Here is a 21,053-nt window from a genome sequence, read left to right on the forward strand (position 1 = left end):
ATGAACCCTTAAAGAGGCTGGCTCACCTTTTTCACTTTCCATTTCTTCCTGGTACAAAGTAATGTCACAGCGAAGATTACAGATTAACAACGTGGAAGGCTATATCCTCCCATTCTAGTCAGGTGCACTTAGAGTCATAGGGCCCTATTTTACCATTTTAATTCGAAGTGCTGGGCGGACTTGAAACTGGGAGTGTTTCAGATCCGACTTTTAGATCTGTTCTCAGGCGCCCCCATACGCACTCTGCCTGAACAAATAGCAGCGATTCTGAATCGCGCTGCAGTAGCCTGTGGGCGGGGCTTAATGCGCCCAAAACCCTGCAGCTTCGATTGGGGCCTCTAACTGCGCACGCGCAGAAAAAAAAAGATAGAATGTGGCTCCCCTGCCACATCGCTCCCAGGATAATACTTCCCCCTGGCCCCCACAGACATTGCCCCATCCCTACAACATAACTGACCCCCTTATCCCCCCACCACCCAGACCGATCGTGGCTCCCTGCCCCCCTTCCCCACCTCACCGATCACATGCAGAGTGGCGGCGGACCCTCCCACCCCCCCGTCCCATCACCACTCTGAGTCAGAGAGCCGCCGGAAGCTCTGAACTTACTTCCTCAGAAGCTGGAGTGCCCGAATCGGACCTTGCCGACCATGTCTGTTTTGCGCCGAATCTGGACGGGCGAACACGGTGGTAAAGGGGGAAGTGCCAGTAAGTTTGGGCATTTAAATGCATTTAATTTGATGTCTCGCTCGTTTCGGGCGCGGTCCCGACGGTGGCCATTTTCAGCCCTTGATAAAGAGCGAACGGGCGCGGAGGCGGATCCGAATTGCACTACTTGCCTTGCGCCCGACTTAATCAAGTTTTCGCGCCCGAAAACGGGCGCAACTTGATGGTAAAATCGGGCCCATAGAGCTCTTCAGCATGGAGACAGGCCCTTCTGGTCCATTGGAACATCAGAATGCTCAGCCTCATTTGTGTGTTATAGAAGCCTTTGGTAAACTAAAATATTATCTCTATCTTTCTGTGTCATTTTATTTCTGTTTCCCTTTACAATATCAGGGATTCCATAATTGTGTGGGGACAATTAGGTCACATCAGAAGACCTCTCCTGCTCGCAAGGAAACCAAACAAAATTAAAAAGAACTACTCCTTCAGTTTTGTGTTTTAGTGCCTTTCAATTTATTTTAAATTAGCTGGCTGTGTGAATATAAAATTAATTGCTGTAACCGAACATAAAAGAAGCCGCAAAAGTAATACAAAGAAAAATGTTTTGTCCTCTGCCTGAAACTATCTCTCAGAATCACATTAAGCTCTGCTGGATTGCGGCTGAAGTCTATTCATTACATTTTACTTTCCACCGAATAACAGTAGAAAATGACTGAACCATAAATTATTTTGTGTAACTACATCTAATATACATCATGGCACCATTCGGATTACTAATTGGGATATAAAACATGATTCACAGTTGCTCAAGTTAGCAAAAAAAAAAGAAACTATTTTAAGGTGGGAGGTTCAGATCTGTATAAATCACAGAAATACTGCAAATTTGGAAGGCTATTGTATCCTGAAATTACTCATCTTAACACATCAAAGCGGTGGATTCAACAAAAGATGGATTCCATTGGGACCGATCAGCCTGGCAGTGGGGAAACTACAGGAGGAGATTAAGCATTCAAAAAGCCTCAGGCTCAACATAAATCATCTCAGATAGAAGGTAAAGCTTCGACTACTAAGCGAAAGAAGTCTTTTAAAAAGGCAACATAGGCTAAAATAAATTGAAAGGCAGAAGGGCTAGCTTACAGTCAAAGAACGGGAACACATGAAGGAAATGTTGGTTGACAGGGCATATCAGAAGGAAGTGAAATTAAAAGGGAACACCAAAGGTATTAAAAAAACAGTCAACCTAAAAGAAAGGAACCAGAAAAATAGAAGAAAGCAAGGATTCTGTTCTGGTGAAAAGTCATTAACCGGAAACGTTAATTCTGTCAGCGGGATTTTCCCACAGCGCGTTTTGTGGCAGCGGAGGCAGCCCGCCATTGGCCAGCGGCAGGATTCCCTGATCCCACTGCTGTCAGCGGGATTTCCCGTTCTATGCCTCCCTTTCCTGTTGCCAGGAAACCCATGGCGGTATGTTCACCATTGGCGGAACTGGAAGATTCCACTGGTGAGAGCAGCTGGAAAATTCTGGCCTGTTCCTTTTCACTGATTCTTACCGGCGAGATCTCATTTCCCAATTTTCCCTGCCCTTTGCCGGTGGAATGAACTGGGCGGGAACCTCATTTGCTTACATTATAGTAAATTTCCATCTAATTAAAGAGCTTCCCAGCCACATAATTCCCTCTCGCTGAATGGTCATATTTCAATGATGTGACATCACATCAGCAAGGTTTATAACAGCTGTGTAAGAATGGGAATCAGTCAAGGGTAACCCACTGGGGGTGCCAAGCTAAATATAACCCGAGGGGGTAGAGGGACATGCCCAGGCAGGGCCTTGCCACTGCCATTGGCAGTGTCAACCAGTGCCAGGGGCCATTGCTAGGGCGGGGCCCTCTGGGCATCCCACTGGGGGAGGTTTCTCCTTATGTTTGGTGAGGAGGCGGGGGGGCGATGCTTGTGAGGGGGGAAAGTCCCTGTGATATTGCCATGGTGATGGGGGGTGAGGGAGCAGAGTGCTCCCTGATACTTGCGTGTTGGGGGGAGTCACCATGATGCTTGTGGGGGGAAGGGTTATTCTTTGCCTGTGGGGTTTGGAGGGGAGTATATTTTTAGTGCAGATCTTTAAAGATGGCGCCCCAATCTCTGTGGATCTGCCTTGCCGACTCTATCAGGCCCCTCCCCGCCAGAGTGAAACCGTAAATCAAAAAAACTGGTCCAAGAATCAGCTGTGTTTCTGGAGAGATACACTCTGGTTTTCACTCAGAGCCTGACACTCTGCCCAATGGGTGGCTCTCTCCGCTAGCAGGAAGGCGACCCCTGCGATGAGATGGCGTCCCCTGTGGTGGGATGGTGACCCCTTGCGGTGGGATGGCTGTTATATATATAGACAATACTTTTCACCGTACACTGATACGTGTGACAATAATAAATCAAATCAAATCAAATCAAATGGCGACCCCTGTGGTGGGATGGTGACCCCTGTGGTGGGTTGGCGAGCCACGCAAAACGGCGTAAACATTGGCAGAACTGGAAGATCCCACCGGTGGCCAGTGGCGAGCTGTCTCCACTGCCAGAAAACACATTGTGTGTGGGGGGTGGGGGGAGCAGAAAATCCGACCCAATATTTCCAGAAGGGTGAAATATCCACTTGAAGCAAAAGGTATAAATGTGGAGAGAAGTTTAGAAGGAGTACTGTAGGGGGAAAGGGAGAACGGAATGGCTGTAATCGGTATTGATTGAATAACATGAAGGAGAAGTAATAGCGGGCTGTGGAAACCACATAATCCAGGATTGGCTCAAAACCTAACAGTGGAGAATGTTTTATGATATACTTCTAATATCCAAAAAGATGAGAATTTGAGAAAGAATTGAGGAAATTAAATGAATGGCTGGTAGCAGAATATGAGAAATAAACCTCGTCATAAATAACTCCAAACCTTCTGGAGTAAAAATAACTGTAATTGAAGAGAAGGCTACAGTTAAACCAAGCAGGGACAAAGAAATTTGTGAGAAACATTGACGGGGGGGCACGGTGGCACAGTGGTTAGCACTGCTGCCTCACAGTGCCAGGGAGTCCTGTTTGATTCCCACGTTCGATTTAAGAAACATTCTCACTCGATGGGCCCGATTTTATATCGTGTTGCGCCCGTTTTCGAGTGTGAAAACTTGGTAAAGTCGGGCATTTGCATGCATTTAAATTGACTTAATGAGCTGCACGCCCAACCTTACCGGCACATCCCCCTTTACCACCGCGTTCACCCATCCAGAATCGGCGCAAGACAGACATGCTCCATGTAAGTCTGATTCGGGCGCTCCATCAGTGAGGAGGTAAGTGCCGAGCGTCCGACGACTCTCTGCTTGAGATCCATGGTGCGGGGGGGGGGGGGATAAGGGGGGTCCGCTGCCACTCTGTCTGTGATCAGTGGGGAGGGGAAGGGGCGGTCCACTGCCACTCTGCCTGAGATTGGTGGGGGGGAGGGGGATCCACTGCCACTCTGCCTGAGATCGGTGGGGGGGGGGTCCACTGCCACTCTGCCTGAGATCAGTGGGGGGGAAGGGGGCCATGATTGGTCTGGGTGGCGGGGGGTGGTGGTTGGATAAAGCGGCCAGTAATGTTGTGGGGGTGGGCAATGTCTGTGGGAGCCAAGGGGAGGCATTATCCAGCCCAGGAGAGATGTGACAGGGAAGCCGCATTCTATTATTTTTTTCTGCGCATGCGCAGTTGGAGGCGCCGATCGGAGCTGCAGGGTTTTGGGCAGGTTTAGCCCCACCCACAGGGTTGTGCAGCACGATCCGGACTTGTTGATATTTTTTCAGGCAGAGTGCGTATGGGGGCGCCTCAGAACGGGTCTAAAGGTCGGATTTGAAACACTCCCAGTTTCAAGTCCACCCGGCGCTTGGATTCAAAATGGTAAAATAGGGTCCGATCTGTGGGATGGAGGCATGTTAACAGATGTGAGGGTAGAGGGCAGTCGATTGGCAGGTGTGGCTACACATGTGCAGAGAAGACACGCATGAACTGGAGACCAGGAACCAACAGGAGAGAGAGGGGAGCAAAATCTGAATGTTGACATATATGTCTGAACCCTCGAAACATTGGAAATAGAATATGGGGTCGGTTATGACTGTAAAGAACAGCATTGTGCTGGGAATATCAGCAACATGACTAAATCCAGGGAATGGGAGTCAATGTAGCTTTCAATGTTGTAGAGTGCTCATGGAGAATGGACTGAAGTGAAGGCAGCGTAGCCCCATCTGCCAGTGACACTTGGCAAATTATAAAATAAAACTCATCCCGAGGGAGGTGAGAAACTGCAGAATGAGCTTCTTTGGTTCCACAAGCAAAAGAAATCCAAGCGAACGCAACTGGTGTATAATCGACCACCAAGTCAGCACACTTAGTTCTTTGAAGGGAAAAAATGGGCATGTGAGAACGAGAGACTTCAAAGAGCCTATTAATAGACTGGAAAACCCTGAGCTGTTCAGAGTCAGTGTTGTTAAATATAGTTAAAAGCAAAATACTGCGGATGCTGGAATCTGAAACCAAAAGAGAAAATGCTGGAAAATCTCAGCAGGTCTGGCAGCATCTGTAAGGAGAGAAAAGAGCTGAGGTTTCATAGAGTCGTAGAGGTTTACAGCATGGAAACAGGCCCTTTGGCCCAACTTGTCCATGCTGCCCTTTTTTTAAACTCCGAAGCTAGTCCCAATTGCCTGCATTTGGCCCATATCCCTCTACACCCATCTTACCCATGTAACTGTCTAAATGCTTTTTAAAAGACAAAATTGTATCCGCCTCTACTACTACTTCAGGCAACTTGTTCCAGACACCACCCACTGTGTGAAAAAATTGCCCCTCTTTTGTATCTCTCCCCTCTCACCTTAAACCTATGCCCTCTAGTTTAAGACTCCCCTAACTTTGGGAAAAGATTATTGACTATCCAGCTGATCTTTGCCCCTCATTATTTTATAGACCTCTATAAGATCACCCCTCAGCCTTCTTTTCTCCAGAGAAAAAAGTCCCAGTCTATCCAGCCTCTCTTTATAACTCAAACCATCAAGTCCCGGTAGCATCCTAGTAAATCTTTTCTGCACTCTTTCTAGTTTAATAACATCCTTTCTATAATAGGGTGACCAGAACTGTACACAGCATTCCAAGTATGGCCTTACCAATGTCTTGTACAACTTCAACAAGACATCCCAACTCCTGTATTCAATGTTCTGACCAATGAAATTAAGCATGCTGAATGTCTTCTTCACCACTCTGTCCACCTGTGACTCCACTGTCAAGGAGCTATGAACATGTACCCCTAGATCTCTTTCGAGTCGAGTCCAGATGACCCTTTGTTAAATATCGTGTTCAACTGTTTCTTGACCCCGCCCAGAAAGATGTCAGAGGCATTGCTCATTTTGATTTGGTATTTGTAATATTCCAGAAAACATAAACCAACTGCAAGTTATGGTACTCTGGGCATCATAATGAAAAAGTTGAGAAATATGTAAGACCAGAAACCAGGTGCCTAATATAAAAGGATCTAAATTCAAGAAACTGAGGGAACATCTATCTAATGCAAATAGAAAAAATATACCCTCTAGCCAATTTCTTAATTTACACATTGTCCTTTTTGGGTAATTAAATGTTGAGCTAGAATGAATAAAATCTGATTTATTTAAAATGTAAAGTTACAAATGTTTTAGTCATGTGGGTGTCTCTGGCAAGGCCGGCATTTGTTAACCATCCCTAATCACCGTTGAACTGAGTGGATGCCAGGCCATTTCAGAGGCAGTTAAGAGTCAACATGTAGACCACACCAGGTAAAGTTGGCAGATTTCCTTCCCTAAAAGGGGCATTAGTGAACCAGATAGGTTTTTGTAACAATCAACAGTGGTTTCAACTCACTTTTAGATCCAGATTTTATTAATTGAATTGAAATTCTACCAGCCATGTCCACAAGTATTAGCCTGGGCCTCGAGATTACTAGTCCAGTGACATTATGAATCATAGAATCCTTACACTGCAGAAGAAGGCCATTCGACCCATCGAGCCTGCACTGACCACAATCCCAGCCAGGCCCTATTTCCGTAACCCCACATATTTACCCTGCTAATTCCTTGACACTAAGGGGCAATTTAACATGGCCAATCAACCTAACTCGCACATCTTTGGACTGTGGGAGGAAACCAGTGCATCCAGAGGAAACCCACGCAGACACGGGGAGAATGTGCACTATCCACACAGACAGTGACCTGAGGCTGGAATTGAACCTGGGTCCCTGGCGCTGTGAGGCAGCAGTGCTAACCACCGTGCCACCCACTAACCCATCTCCCCTCATACTTCTATTGCCACTAGCTTTCCATTCCAGATTTTGTTTTTGCTGCACTGTGATCTGTCCAGTATAAATTGGATGTCGATCATTAATAAAACTCTATCTCGAGTGCCATCTTCAATTTGGTATTGTTGTGATTGCATCATTTCTTCTGCACTGTGTGGGCGAGTGGGTCTATTTGTGTGGGTAAGAGAGAAAGGCTGAGAAATGAGAGTGGGTGGATGTGTGCAGGGGAATGCAACTGCCTGGACCAATTAGGGTCTGCTGTTCATGTCTAATTCGAGGATCCATTATGGATTTCTGTACCACAAATTACTGAATTATTCTGTTTGAAATTACGAAAGCATACGCAGTGTGCTCTTGAATAGACATAACCTGCCATAACTCTCTGCATTTTGATTCAGATTTTTTTCTTGTTCTTTTGAGGAATTTACTTATTTTCCCTGGCTCTTAATGTATCATTTCCCCCGTTCAAAGATTAGCTTGCGTATGTTATACTTCAGTGGTGATAGGTTGGACTGGAATTTGTGGTCAGCAGTGAATGAGCAGTACTTGCCATTCATTACACTTATGCCTACCTAAAGACTTCCTCTGGGTTTATACTGGCACTGAGATTATTAGAGCAATGTCAATAGGCAACCTCTAGCGGGGATCTGAGACTTGTGTGAATAGGGGAAACAGCAATATTTCCTCCAACAACCAGATTGAAGAATCCATACCAGCACAAACAGACCACACCAGGGATTCTCAACCTTTTGTTTCTAAGACCTCACTGCACCACTCCTGGTTTATAAAAATCCCTGTGGCAGAACTCCATTATTTCAACTGTACAAGTATTAGCTATATGATAAAACATATTTTCATTATTTTTGTTTAAGATGTTCCTGAATCATAATTCTGTCACGACAATAGATAGTGCTTATGTTAGTCTACTGTTGTCAATATTAGTAGACTGCTGTTGGCTGTGGGGCCCTTTGTTATGGTTTGCTTGAGTTAAAAGACTTCATTTTAAGATATTTCTGCCCATGTAACTAACTGTGCTAAGCTTTAAAGCTAACTTAGCCACATTTTAAAACCCAGTTGGGAATGCTGGGATGAGCTTGGAAAGTTGACTGCATTCTTCAAAAGTAATCTTGCAAGCAAGGCTTTCATGTAAGCCAAAACAGAGATTTAGCTGGCATAGGTTGGGGAAGGAAACTGCAGGGGATGGGCACAATTGTAATGTGGAACTTGTTCAAGGAACAGCTACTACGCGTCCTTGATAAATATGTACCTGTCAGGCAGGGAGGAAGCAGACGTGTGAGGGAACCGTGGTTTACTAAGGAGGTTGAATCTCTTGTGAAGAGGAAGAAGGAGACTTATGTTAAGATGAGACGTGAAGGCTCAGTTAGGGCGCTTGAGAGTTACAAGTTAGCCAGGAAGGACCTAAAGAAAGAGTTAAGAAGAGCCAGGAGGGGACATGAGAAGTCTTTGGCAGGTAGGATCAAGGAAAACCCTAAAGCTTTCTATAGGTATGTCAGGAGTAAAAGAATGACTAGGGTAAGATTAGGGCCAGTCAAGGACAGGAGTGGGAAGTTGTGCGTGGAGTCTGAAGAGATAGGAGAGGCACTAAATGAATATTTTTCGTCGGTATTCACACTGGAGAGGGACAGTGTTGTTGAGGGGAGTACTGAGATGCAGGCTGTTGGACTGGATGGGATTGATGTTCATAAGGAGGAGGTGTTAGCAATTCTGGAAAGGGTAAAAATAGATAAGTCCCCTGGGCCGGGTGGGATTTATTCTAGGATTCTCTGGGAGGCTAGAGAGGAGATTGCAGAGCCTTTGGCTTTGATCTTTGTGTCGTCATTGTCTACAGGAACAGTGCCAGAAGACTGGAGGATAGCAAATGTTGTCCCCTTGTTCAAGAAGGGGAGTAGGGACAACCCTGGTAATTATAGACCGGTGAGCCTTACTTCTGTTGTGGGCAAAGTATTGGAAAGGATTATAAGAGATAGGATTTATAATCACCTAGAAAGGAATAATTTGATTAGGGATAGTCAGCACGGTTTTGTGAAGGGTAGGTCGTGCCTCACAAACCTTATTGAGTTCTTTGAGAAGGTGACCAAAGAGGTGGATGAGGGTAAAGCGGTTGATGTGGTGTATATGGATTTCAGCAAAGTGTTTGATAAGGTTCCCCATGGTAAGCTTTTGCAGAAAATACGGACACATGGGATTGAGGGTGATTTAGTGGTTTGGATCAGGAATTGGCGAGCTGTAAGAAAACAAAGGGTGGTGGTTGATGGGAAATATTCATCCTGGAGTTCAGTTACGAGTGGTGTACCGCAAGGATCTGTTTTGGGGCCACTGCTGTTTGTCATTTTTATTAATGACGTGGATGAGGGCGTGGAAGGATGGATTAGTAAATTTGCGGATGACACTAAAGTCGGTGGAGTTGTAGACAGTGCGGAGGGAAGTGGCAGGTTACAGAAGGACATAGATAAACGGCAGAGCTGGGCTGAGAGGTGGCAAATGGAGTTTAATGTGGAAAAGTGTGAGGTGATTCACTTTGGAAGGAGTAACAGGAATACAGAGTACTGGGCTAATGGTAAGATACTTGGTAGTGTGGATGAACAGAGGGATCTGGGTGTCCATGTGCATAGATCCCTGAAAGTTGGCACCCAGGTTGATAGGTGTGTTAGCTTTTATTGGTAGAGGGATTGAGTTTCGGAGCCAGGAGGTCATGCTGCAACTGTACAAAACTCTGGTGCGGCCGCATTTGGAGTATTGCGTACAGTTCTGGTCGCCGTATTATAGGAAAGATGTGGAAGTGTTGGAAAGGGTGCAGAGGAGATTTACCAGGATGTTGCCTGGTATGGTGGGAAAATTGTATGAGGAAAGGCTGAGGGGCTTGAGGTTGTTTTCGTTAGAGAGAAGAAGGTTAAGAGGTGACTTAATAGAGGCATACAAGATGATCAGAGGATTAGATAGGGTGGATAGTGAGAGCCTTTTTCCCCGGATGGTGTTGGCTAGCATGAGGGACATAGCTTTAAATTGAGGGGTGAGAGATATAGGACAGATGTTAGAGGTAGGTTCTTTACTCAGAGAGTAGTAAGGGCGTGGAATGCCCTGCCTGCAGCAGTGGTGGACTCGTCAATGTTGAGAGCGTTCAAGTGGTTATTGGATAAACATATGGATGATATTGGAATAGTGTAGATTAGAGGGGCTTTAGATTGGTACCACTGGTCGGCGCAACATCGAGGACCGAAGGGCCTGTACTGCGCTGTTATGTTCTATGTTCAGAAGCTTTCATTCAGCTGCCAATTGTTTATGAAAGTTAGGGACACAGTCTGTACCAGCAATTTCAATAACACAGATGAGAATTCATATATTGTAGTAACAGTTATCTGTTTAGTTAGTTCGACCCAGTGTGAGGTTTGAGTTCAAGTCTGTGTCAGGACTGGCTTTTGCTGGTCTCTCTCTCCAGTAATCTTTTTTTGTTTCTGTAGTTCTAATTTTAAGTTTTATTCAATAAAGAAAATCATTTTTAAGAATCATACCAATTGCTGCCTACGTCTATTCTAAGGAATGAACTGATCCTACACTGGCTGTGGGTAGACTGTTCCTGGCTGACTGGTAGACTGTTACTGGCTGGTGGGTAGACTGTTCCTAGTTGTGGGTAGACTATTCCTGGCTGTGGGTAGACTGTTACAGGCTGTGGGTAGACTGTTACAGGCTGTGGGTAGACTGTTACAGGCTGTGGGTAGACTGTTACAGGCTGTGGGTAGACTGTTCCTGGTTGTGGGTAGACTATTCCTGGCTGTGGGTAGACTGTTACAGGCTGTGGGTAGACTGTTCCTGGCTGTGGGTAGACTGTTACAGGCTGTGGGTAGACTGTTACAGGCTGTGGGTAGACTGTTACAGTCTGTGTGTAGACTGTTACAGGCTGTGGGTAGACTGTTCCTGGCTGTGGGTAGACTGCTACAGGCTGTGGGTAGACTGTTCCTGGCTGTGGGTAGACTGTTACAGGCTGTGGGTAGGCTGTTACAGGCTGTGGGTAGACTGTTCCTGGCTGTGGGTAGACTGTTACAGGCTGTGGGTAGACTGTTACAGGCTGTGGGTAGACTGTTACAGTCTGTGTGTAGACTGTTACAGGCTGTGGGTAGACTGTTCCTGGCTGTGGGTAGACTGTTACAGGCTGTGGGTAGACTGTTCCTGGCTGTGGGTAGACTGTTACAGGCTGTGGGTAGACTGTTACAGGCTGTGGGTAGGCTGTTACAGGCTGTGGGTAGACTGTTACAGGCTGTGGGTAGACTGTTACAGGCTGTGGGTAGACTGTTACAGGCTGTGGGTAGACTGTTCCTGGCTGTGGGTAGACTTTTACAGGCTGTGGGTAGACTGTTACAGGCTGTGTGTAGACTGTTACAGGCTGCGGATAGACTGTTACAGGCTGTGGGTACACTGTTCCTGAAATTGCCATGTGCTTGGAAGATTCTTGGGCTGGATTTAATGGAGTGTTGAAGGTTCCAGGTGGCCATTAATTAAATGGAGCTGGGACCTCCATCCTTCAGCAATTAGAATGTCCTGCCTTGGAGAACCACTGTCTGCTGGCCAATCAGAGACTGTCAGCTCTCCAATACCAATAGCGCCACCACGAGCAGCGGTCACTGTCAGTATTGCAGTAATTCTCATCAGAAGCTGCGGTAAATGGGATTTGATGTAAGTGTGTGGGTCTTGCCAGGGCCAAACTGGCAATCCAGGTTGGTGGAGGGGTGGTCAGCATAGAAAGACCATGAGGAGAGGGGAAACTAAAGGGGGTGGGGGTTACACATTGTGGAAGGCCACCCGATGGGCACAAAGGTGCCATTAAGGAGATAACTCCCCCACCTACCAGCAACCTGCTCAGGGAACGCTGCCAGGCTGGAGGTGTGGTGTGGGCCTCTCCTGTTCCACGGACAGCAGAATGAGCCCTTGAATAGGACTCAGTTTCCCACTTAAAGACCTCAATTGGATCATGGGTGAGTGGGTCACCCACTGCCGTCCCCACCATTGTTAAAATTGCTGAGGGATAGTGGGTAAGCAGCGGGGACAGGGCCCATTGGATTCAACATACCTCCCACCCATTGTGTGGCTGGCTGACTGCCCCTCACCTCACTATGCATCACACAACCAAATATCATGTCATCTGCAAGTTTCTTAATCATGCCAGCCTACATTTATGTCTAAATCATTAGTATATTACCATAAAAAGTAAATTACCCAACACTGAACCCCGCAGCTGAATGTGGGGTTAATGTCCTCAGATACCAGGGGTCACTGAAGATCAATATCCTCAACAGCAGAGCAAAACCTGGGCAGAGGACAGGATCAAGGAGCAAAAAAGCCACAAAGGGTATAGCTCAACATCTTTAGACTAAAGTACCTGGGCATGTTAGACAACGGTGCTGCATGAGACGGCACCGCAACGTGGACTCACTCCAGGAGGTCTAGGCAGCAAAAGCATTGCTTTTGTATGCTGAACTTATTGAATGGCGGGGCAGGCTCAAGGCGTCGAATAGACTACTCCTGCTCCTAATTTGTATGTTTGTCTCCCACTCTAACAGATGCTGCGTCAACTAGTTTTAAATTAAAATCAAAACTTAAGTTGTTAAGTTAAATTGAACCGCAATATCTGTATTGCATAGTAGTTATAGCACAGAAATAGACTGTGCGCCCCTTAGGTCAAACAACACAGTTTTTGGAAGGCTTTCAATGTGTGTTTTCACTGCCAGTCCAGGGTGAGATTTTAAAACTATCCCCTAATTTCAGGGTTAAACACTAATTGAGCGTAGATCTTGTTCGAATCTTAAATGAGGGTGCATAAGATCACGTCTACTGTAGTCATTTGTTGACCCCTACTGGACTTGAGCAGGAAGACATCATGGGAACAAAAAGGTGTTACATTTTCTAAGTGTTGTGACGCTATACAGTCTGGGGCAAGATACATTCTCCGTTTAGAACAACTGCACATGCAGCTGGGAAACAAATAGCTGAATAGTTAGAAAATTGGTTAGCAAATAAAAGAACAAAGAGACTATGGCTAAAGGCGAATTATTCATGTTCAATTGGACCAGTGCTAGAACGCTGTTATTCATAATTCACTAATGATTTGGACTTAGAAATAAGGAACTCGATATCAAATTTTGTATTTAATACTAAACTCAATCAGATAGCTAACAATGAGGAAGACTGCAGCAATATACAGCGCAGGAACAGGCCCTCCATGGCCCTCCAACCATGCTGCCCGACTGAACTAAAACCCCCGACTCTTCCAGGGACCATATCCCTCTATTCCCATCCTATTCATGTATTTGTCCAGACGCCCCTTAAAAGTCACTATCGTATCTGCTTCCACTACCTCCCCCGGCAGCGAGTCCCAGCACCCACCACCCTCTGTAAAAAACCTGCTAGAAAGCTTGCAGACAGGACTGTTTAGTGACAAATTAACCTTAGTATAGGGAAATGAGGTGAAGCATTTGGTAGGAAAAAACAGAAATATCACCTCTACCTTAGAGAAGAAGGAACTGAATGAGGTGGAGGAGCATAAGGATGTATGGATCCGGGTAAAAGCAGGTCAGCAAGGTGATTAAAACTTCTATTAAAGCAATGGAATTTATTACTAGGCATTGTGAATTTAAAAATAGCAAAGTTACAATCATCTCATATAGGAAACTGCTCCAGCACACTTAGAGTACTATGTACAGATCAAGGGATATGGGGATAGAGGTAAAATAGTGTTGGGGTAGATGATCGGCTATGATCTGTCAGAATGGTGGAGCAGGCTCGATGGGCCGATTGCCTAACTCCTGCTCCTATTTCCGCCGATTGCCTAATTCCTGCTCCTATTTCCTGTGTTCCTATCTAGTCTCCATGCCATAAAAAGGAGATATAAACACTGAAGAACCATTTTCTATAAAATATAAAAATATATGAAGGGTTATCCAGACTCGAAACGTTGGCTCTATTCTCTCTCCACAGATGCTGTCAGAACTGCTGAGATTTTCCAGCAATTTTTGTTTGTGTCCCACAGTGGAACAAGTTACCAAAGGAAATAATCACAGTCCCATTACTGGGAACCTTTAAGATCCATCTTTAGATTATTTCCATTTATACGCTTACATCATCAGGACGGCAATCTCTGCAGCTGGTGCCTGGTATAGCTCACGTCATATATACATGTTGGTGGAATTTGGATATTAGTGTATAATACCAACACAACTAAAGCAGAAGGAGAAGCATGATTTCATCATCTTCTGCGGGTTCTCTTGTCACTAAAGATTCCAGTCCATTATTGGCATGAAGGTCCACAGAACCAGCAGTTTATGTTGTCGTCGTTGGTTCTTGAAGGGAACATGCAGTTATCCCACCTCTCACCTCCCTCTGGGCAATTGAATGTTACAAGTTCAGTTTAGATAGTCCTCAAAACATGCTGAACCAAATTTCAAAGCTTGCCTCCACATGGATTGGGCGGCTGCAGTGTTTTCTGGTGAAATGTGGTCTGCAATGCAGAAGTTTGTAAAGCCTTTTTCTCGGGTGTCCTTGTGTCATTTCTACTGAACACTGTAAAATGGGGCTGTGCCGTGGCTTCCCAACTCTTCAATATCTTTTATGGTGCAATGCTTAAAAGAAACCACCAGAGATATTCCTGCAGGCAGCGACAACGATACATCAGTTTGTCCAGACTGTGTGCTTCCATCAAAGTCACAGAGGCAGTAATCAGAGAGGCTCTGTATTCAGATGACTGTGTCCCTGCAACCCACAACAAAGACGGCATCCTACGGAAAAGACTTTGTTGAGTGCTGCCAGAAAACATGATCTCCAAAGCTCTGTCTCCAAGACCAAGGTTCTATTTCAGCCAGCACCAGAAATAACCATCGATGGCATCAGGCTCAAAGTTGTGTAAAAATTCACATACCTTGGGAGTGTGCTGTCAAGGGATGCCACAATTGATGACGATATCAGTGCATGTATCCAGAATGCAAGCTCTGTCCACTACCAACTCTGTGATCAGTAAGAAGTCTCACAACACCAGGTTAAAGTCCAACAGGTTTATTTGGTAGCACAAGCTTTCAGAGCACTGCTCCTTCATCAGGTGAGTGCTCCGAAAGCTCGTGCTACCAAATAAACCTGTTGGACTTTAACCTGGTGTTGTGAGACTTCTTATTGTGCCCACCCCAGTCCAACACTGGCAACTTCACATCAACTCTATGATCATGTCTGAAAGCAGTGTGAATTAAGCTGACCATTAAAATCCAACTCTACCAGACCATTGTGCGTACCACCCTGCTGTATGGTGCAGAATCCTGGATCTGCTATTTGCACCACATCAAAGCTCTGGAACACTTACACCAAAGACACCTAAGGCCCATTATGAGAATTCAATCTCAAGAAAATACACGAGTAATATATGACAATGGAGCTGGGGGCGGATTTACCCTCCCTCTTGCCAGTGGGATCTTCCTGTCCCACAGAAGGAAGCCCCCTTGTGGCAGGTGCCCTGGCAGTGGGACAGGCAAGGCACTAGATATTGGCAAGACCAGATACCATTTCCGGTATCTATCCTAACTGCTTCTACACTTTAAAATAGTGATGAAATAGAGAAAAAAATAACAAAATCACCGGAGAGAGACATGGATTGGTAGTAGTCAGAAGTAACTGAGGGATTTCTTGTAAGGCACTAGATGATTTATTGTATCCTGCCTGGAATGGCAGGTGTTGCGAGACATGAGATCAGTAGTAAGGAGGTTGTAAAAATTTTATTTTCAACACAAAAGGAATGGAGTTGTAGAGGAACTTGATGGAATTTAATATCTTCGTAAAATTGTCAGATTGTCTTAAAAACCCATCTGGTTCACTAATGTCCCTTTAGGGAAGGAAATCTGCGATCAATACCAGTCTGTCTCTACATGTGACTCCAGATTCACAGCAATGTGGATGACTCTTTACTGCTCTCTGAAATAGCCGAGCAAGCTGTTCAGTTTAAGGACAATTAGGGATGGGCAACAAATGCTGGCCTTTCCAGCGATGCTCATCTCCCATCGAAGAATAAAAATAGGCAGCTTCAGTGGCCATTTAACCTTCTATATTCTACTAATCCTTCACACAGCTGATTTGCTCTAAGTACCCTCCTTTATGCTTCTAATACCAACTGTAAGTTTATTCCCATTACTAATGTGCCAATCACTGCACATATTCTGCTATTTACCTTCCCAATCCCTTTAATAACTTGAACATTTCAATTACATTTTGTTCAATGCTCCAGTGAAAATAACGTTACTTTTTCAAGTACCTCTTCAAGCGGAATTTTCAGTTTTAGTTGGAGTAATATTAAAAGTTGGGCAGCACAGTGGCACAGTGGTTAGCACTGCTACCTCACAGCGCCAGGGGCCGGGTTAAATTCTGGCCTCGGGTCACTGACTGTGTGGAGTTTGCACATTCTGCCCGTGTCTGCGTGGGTTTCCCCCGGGTGCTCCGGTTTCCTCCTATAGTCTAAAGATGTACAGGTTAGGTAGATTGGCCATGGTAAATTGCCCCTTAGTGTTCTAAGAGGTGTAGGTTAGATGGATTAACCATGGTAAATGTGTGGGATTACGGGGATAGGGCAGAGCACAGGACCTGGGTAAATACTTTGTCAGAGAGTCAGGGCAGATTCGATGGGCTGAATGGCTGCTTTCTGCACTGTTGGGGTGCTGTGAATTGTTGACCATTATACACACCAGCCAATTCACCTTTTGCAGTGCGAGGTGTGTAAACGGCTCCAATCTGTGACTACCTATTTTATATCCCACTGACATCAAAAGCTCACCCATGGTAACATTCTTTAAAACTGTCACAAAGGACTAAATATAAACAGGGGAGAGGGGGAATGGGGGGGGGGTGGGGCGGGCGGAGTGGCTAGCCCGCTCAACACTGGCCCACCTTGAGTTAGGCGGCCTATACAAGGGCTGGCTGGGCCTTTTGCCACTCACTGGGGGGAAACCTTGCCCTCGGGCACTTCTGGACAATCCAATTAGCTATCAGTCCCAGCAGCATCAAGAGTGTGTTAGTGGCTAACTTCAGGACTGCAAGTGGAGGAGGAAGGCGGCCAGTGGGTCAGTGGAAATAGGTAAGTCCGGGGCTAGGGTAGGAAAGGATGGGCAAATAAGGAAAGGGATATAGGTTCAGGGCTGCAGGAGGATAGGAAAAGGGGGGTGGTCGATCCTGAGCCATTCCACTCCATCCCCAGTATTGACATAGGGCGGCCCCCAAAGACAGAACCACCTTCCCTCCCACCTTTTGAAGTAATTATCTAAAAAATCAGGCTGTCCACTCCTGATCAACTGCCCACACCAAATGTTTACGGCAGCAGTTTTCAAACTTTTTTTCCAGCGACTCACTTTTACAAAATGACAGTCCCTTGCGACCCACTGAGCAGGCACGCTGCAATACTGCTTCTCCAGTCGCAATCTAAACGGGATTTACTGTACATTTTAAAATACTTACCTTTTCCTTTCATAAACTGCACACAACATGAGTTGTGTCAGGCAATAATAAATGTTTCCTTCTCAGGCTGGCTGTGTCATTGTCTGAGTCGAGAGATCCTCATTGTCACACCGTCTTCTACAGAATGCGCGCTATAAACAGAACGTCCCGCTTGTCTTTTGAACAGGATCACAGAACACCCCGCGATATTTTGAACACATCCCGCGATGTTGTGAACAGGACGACAGAACATGCCGCATTTTTCTCAACAGGATACCCAACGACCCATTTTCAACTTCTCTGTGGTCCCCACATTGAAAAACCCAGTTCCATTGTGTGGGCAGCACATTATCAGCCTCAGTTGGCTTGGTCACATGGATCCCATAGGCCAGAAATTGGTTAACCACCACAAAATGGGTGGAGATTGCAGTAGGTAATTAACCTACATCCAATCATTGCATCACAGCCAGCACAGTAAATTCATATTGCCTGCTGCTTTACATGAGTGTAGCTGGTTCCCAACCACTCTGTGCATTGACTAGTGGTGGACCTGATACCACGAGGCACTAATGCTAGTTGATGGCAGCTCTTAAAAGGGAGGATCGTTGTGGCTGCGAGAAGTGGTGATAGTCACTTCTTGACCTTATAGTTGGAAGCTGAATCTGTGCTCTGGTATTGTGATAATGGCTGACCATGTGTGCACAAGGTTTTCAGACACTACCTTGGAGGAGTTGGTGGAAGACATAGAGCAATGAAGAGAAATCCTGCATCAATTGGGGTGGGAGGAGACAATGCTAAGGTCAGAGTGGGAGGAAGTAACACTCGCGGTCAATGCCAGGGGTGTCAGTCTCAGAACATGGATGCAGTGCAAGAAGAAATCTAACAACCTCACACAAGTTGTGAAGTTCAATGAGTTTATTTAAAATGGAAGATCTTACCAACTGCACCACTGGCCTTATCTACTGTTCAGTTCACTACATCATCCATCTACCAACAGTCTCTATCAAATAGCCCTATAATCCATTAGCTTTATCTCACTCTGTTACAATCACTCACAGGTCTCACACTGGCAGCTCCTCAAGCACGCCATTCACACTACCCAAATATATTGCTGGACAGTCATTGGCACACTACCCTCTTTCTTATGACAAAGATGAAGATTAATAGCAGCTAAGGACTAGATGGGTACAAATGCACTCAGTTTTAACCCACATGGAGGAGATAGCATTAGGCACAGTGAAAGTTTGTTTATTAGTCACAAGTAAGGCTTACTTTAGAACATAAGAACATAAGAAATAGGAGCAGGAGTAGGCCATCTAGCCCCTCGAGCCTGCCCCGCCATTCAATAAGATCATGGCTGATCTGATAGTGGTTTAGTTCCACTTACCCGCCCGCTCCCCATAACCCTTAATTCCCTTATTGATCAGAAATCTATCTACCTGTGACTTAAGCATATTTAACGAGGTAGCCTCCACCACTTCAATGGGCAGAGAATTCCAGAGATTCACTACCCTCTGAGAGAAGAAGTTCCTCCTCAACTCTGTTCTAAACTGATTCCCCCTCATTTTGAGGCTGTGTCCTCTAGTTCTTGTTTCCTTTCTAAGTGGAAAGAATCTCTCTGCCTCTACCCTGTCTAGCCCCTTCATTATCTTATATGTCTCTATAAGATCTCCCCTCAGCCTTCTAAACTCCAACGAGTACAGGCCCAATCTACTCAATCTCTCCTCATAAGCTAACCCCCTCATCTCCGGTATCAACCTGGTGAACCTTCAATGTACTCCCTCCAAGGCCAATATATCCTTACGCAAATAAGGGGACCAAAATTGCACACAGTACTCTCGTTGCGGCCTCACCAGTACCTTGTACAATTGCAGCAAGACCTCCCTGCTTTTATACTCCATCCCCTTCGCAATAAAGGCCAACATTCCATTTGCCTTCTTGATCACCTGCTGCACCTGCAAACTGAGTTTTTGCGATTCATGCACAAGGACCCCCAGGTCCCTCTGCACAATAGCATGTTGTAATTTTTCACCATTTAACACTGCAATGAAGTTACTGTGAAACTCCCCCAGTTGCCACACTCCGGTGCCTGTTCAGGTCAATGCACCTAACCAGCACGTCTTTCAGACTGTGGAAGGAAACCGGAGCACCCAGAGGAAACCCACGTAGACACAGGGAGAACATGCAAACTCCACACAGACAGTGACCCATGCCAGTAATCGAACCTGGGCCCCTGGCGCTGTGAGGCAGCAGTGCTAACCACTGTGCTACCATGCCGCCCCGAGAAGAGACATTACTGAGGCCATGGTAAATTAGCAAGGCTGAAGCAATCGACTATGAGAATATCCTCCTTCTTTCATCCCACTTCTGCTGCACACAGATAAATCAAGAAGGTTTTTGCTGTTATTCAGGGAAGTTTGTCTATGAAGAAGTACAAAGCAGACCTGTCTCCTTTCCTGAGATGGGCAGGAGGAAACAGTCCATTATCCTCCAGATGTTATAGTTTAACAGCTGCAAGTAAAGGGCCAACTTCTCCCTTTGAAGTTATCAAAGTCAGACAGGACCATTAGGGAATGACTGGCTTCTTTCTAACTTTATGTTTTCTTAGGATGTGATTAGGTCATTGTTAGGTTTCCTTACTGCAAGGTTATGATTTACTGTTATGAATATGATTTTGGGGCCACTTAGGCATAAATAGAACATAAAAGTCTGCTCATGTGACACTTTAAGGATGGTGTATATTATATATATTATTCTGTATGATACTATCCTCAACGTGTCATAAGAGTAGATTTTTCTGTTCTATTTATGCCTGTGTTCCAAAAATCATACTCATAACATAAATATATTAATTGCCTGTCTTGTATTACAGTAAAGTGACAGTTACCTCTGCCACAGGAGATGAGTGAAGGGAAAGTTTGTTAGTCTGTTTGCCTGTAAACAAGATGGCTTGGATCTTCCAACAATAGCAATGATGAGCAGAATGCTGCTGTACTCGAAGATTCCCAGGACTCAACGTCACTGCATATTCCTTCCGGGATCAGGGTCGGGGGGTAGTCAGAGGTAATTGGGTTCGAGTGAGGGTGTGGTTGGAGGGGTAGTCAAGTCAGAGGGGTAGTCAGGCTATCCCTGACTATTTGGGTCAGGTTGGCGGGGGTGCTGGTTAGATCAGGTCAAGGGGTTAGTCAGGTGGTCTGAGGAAGTCAGGGCAGGTCAGGGGAAGTCAGGGGGTCAGGATGGTGGTCGGAGGGGGTGACTGAGGGGTCATTTGTGGAGTTACCCAGGTGTTAGACCAGGTTTTAATCTTTAAAGCATTTACTGGGTAACTATCAACAAAGGTCCGATGGAACAGCCCCAACCTTCGACTCTAACTCAGAGTCAGAGACATTTGCTGAGGGTCCCATGGAGCAACTTAAACTTCCCGGGCAAATCCCATGTAGTGCTGCGTGTTGGAATTTCCACAGGGTCCCGGCATGCATCTTCAGTCACCTGCCCACTTTCCAATGACCAGAAAGTTTTCCCCCTATCTCAAAAACTAATGGATGAATGTCAACTAAACTTGGCACGCAGACAGCGTATGGCCCAAGAAACAACTTA

General features: G+C 45.7%; 1 protein-coding gene across 1 annotated transcript in view; it reads left to right on the top strand.

The window, feature by feature from the left end:
* Positions 1–21,053, top strand: part of cstpp1 (centriolar satellite-associated tubulin polyglutamylase complex regulator 1) — a 285,867-nt gene that overhangs the window by 233,999 nt on the left and 30,815 nt on the right. The window lies entirely within an intron of this gene.

Source organism: Mustelus asterias, chromosome 9, assembly GCF_964213995.1.
Source record: "Mustelus asterias chromosome 9, sMusAst1.hap1.1, whole genome shotgun sequence".
Lineage (NCBI taxonomy): Eukaryota > Metazoa > Chordata > Chondrichthyes > Carcharhiniformes > Triakidae > Mustelus > Mustelus asterias.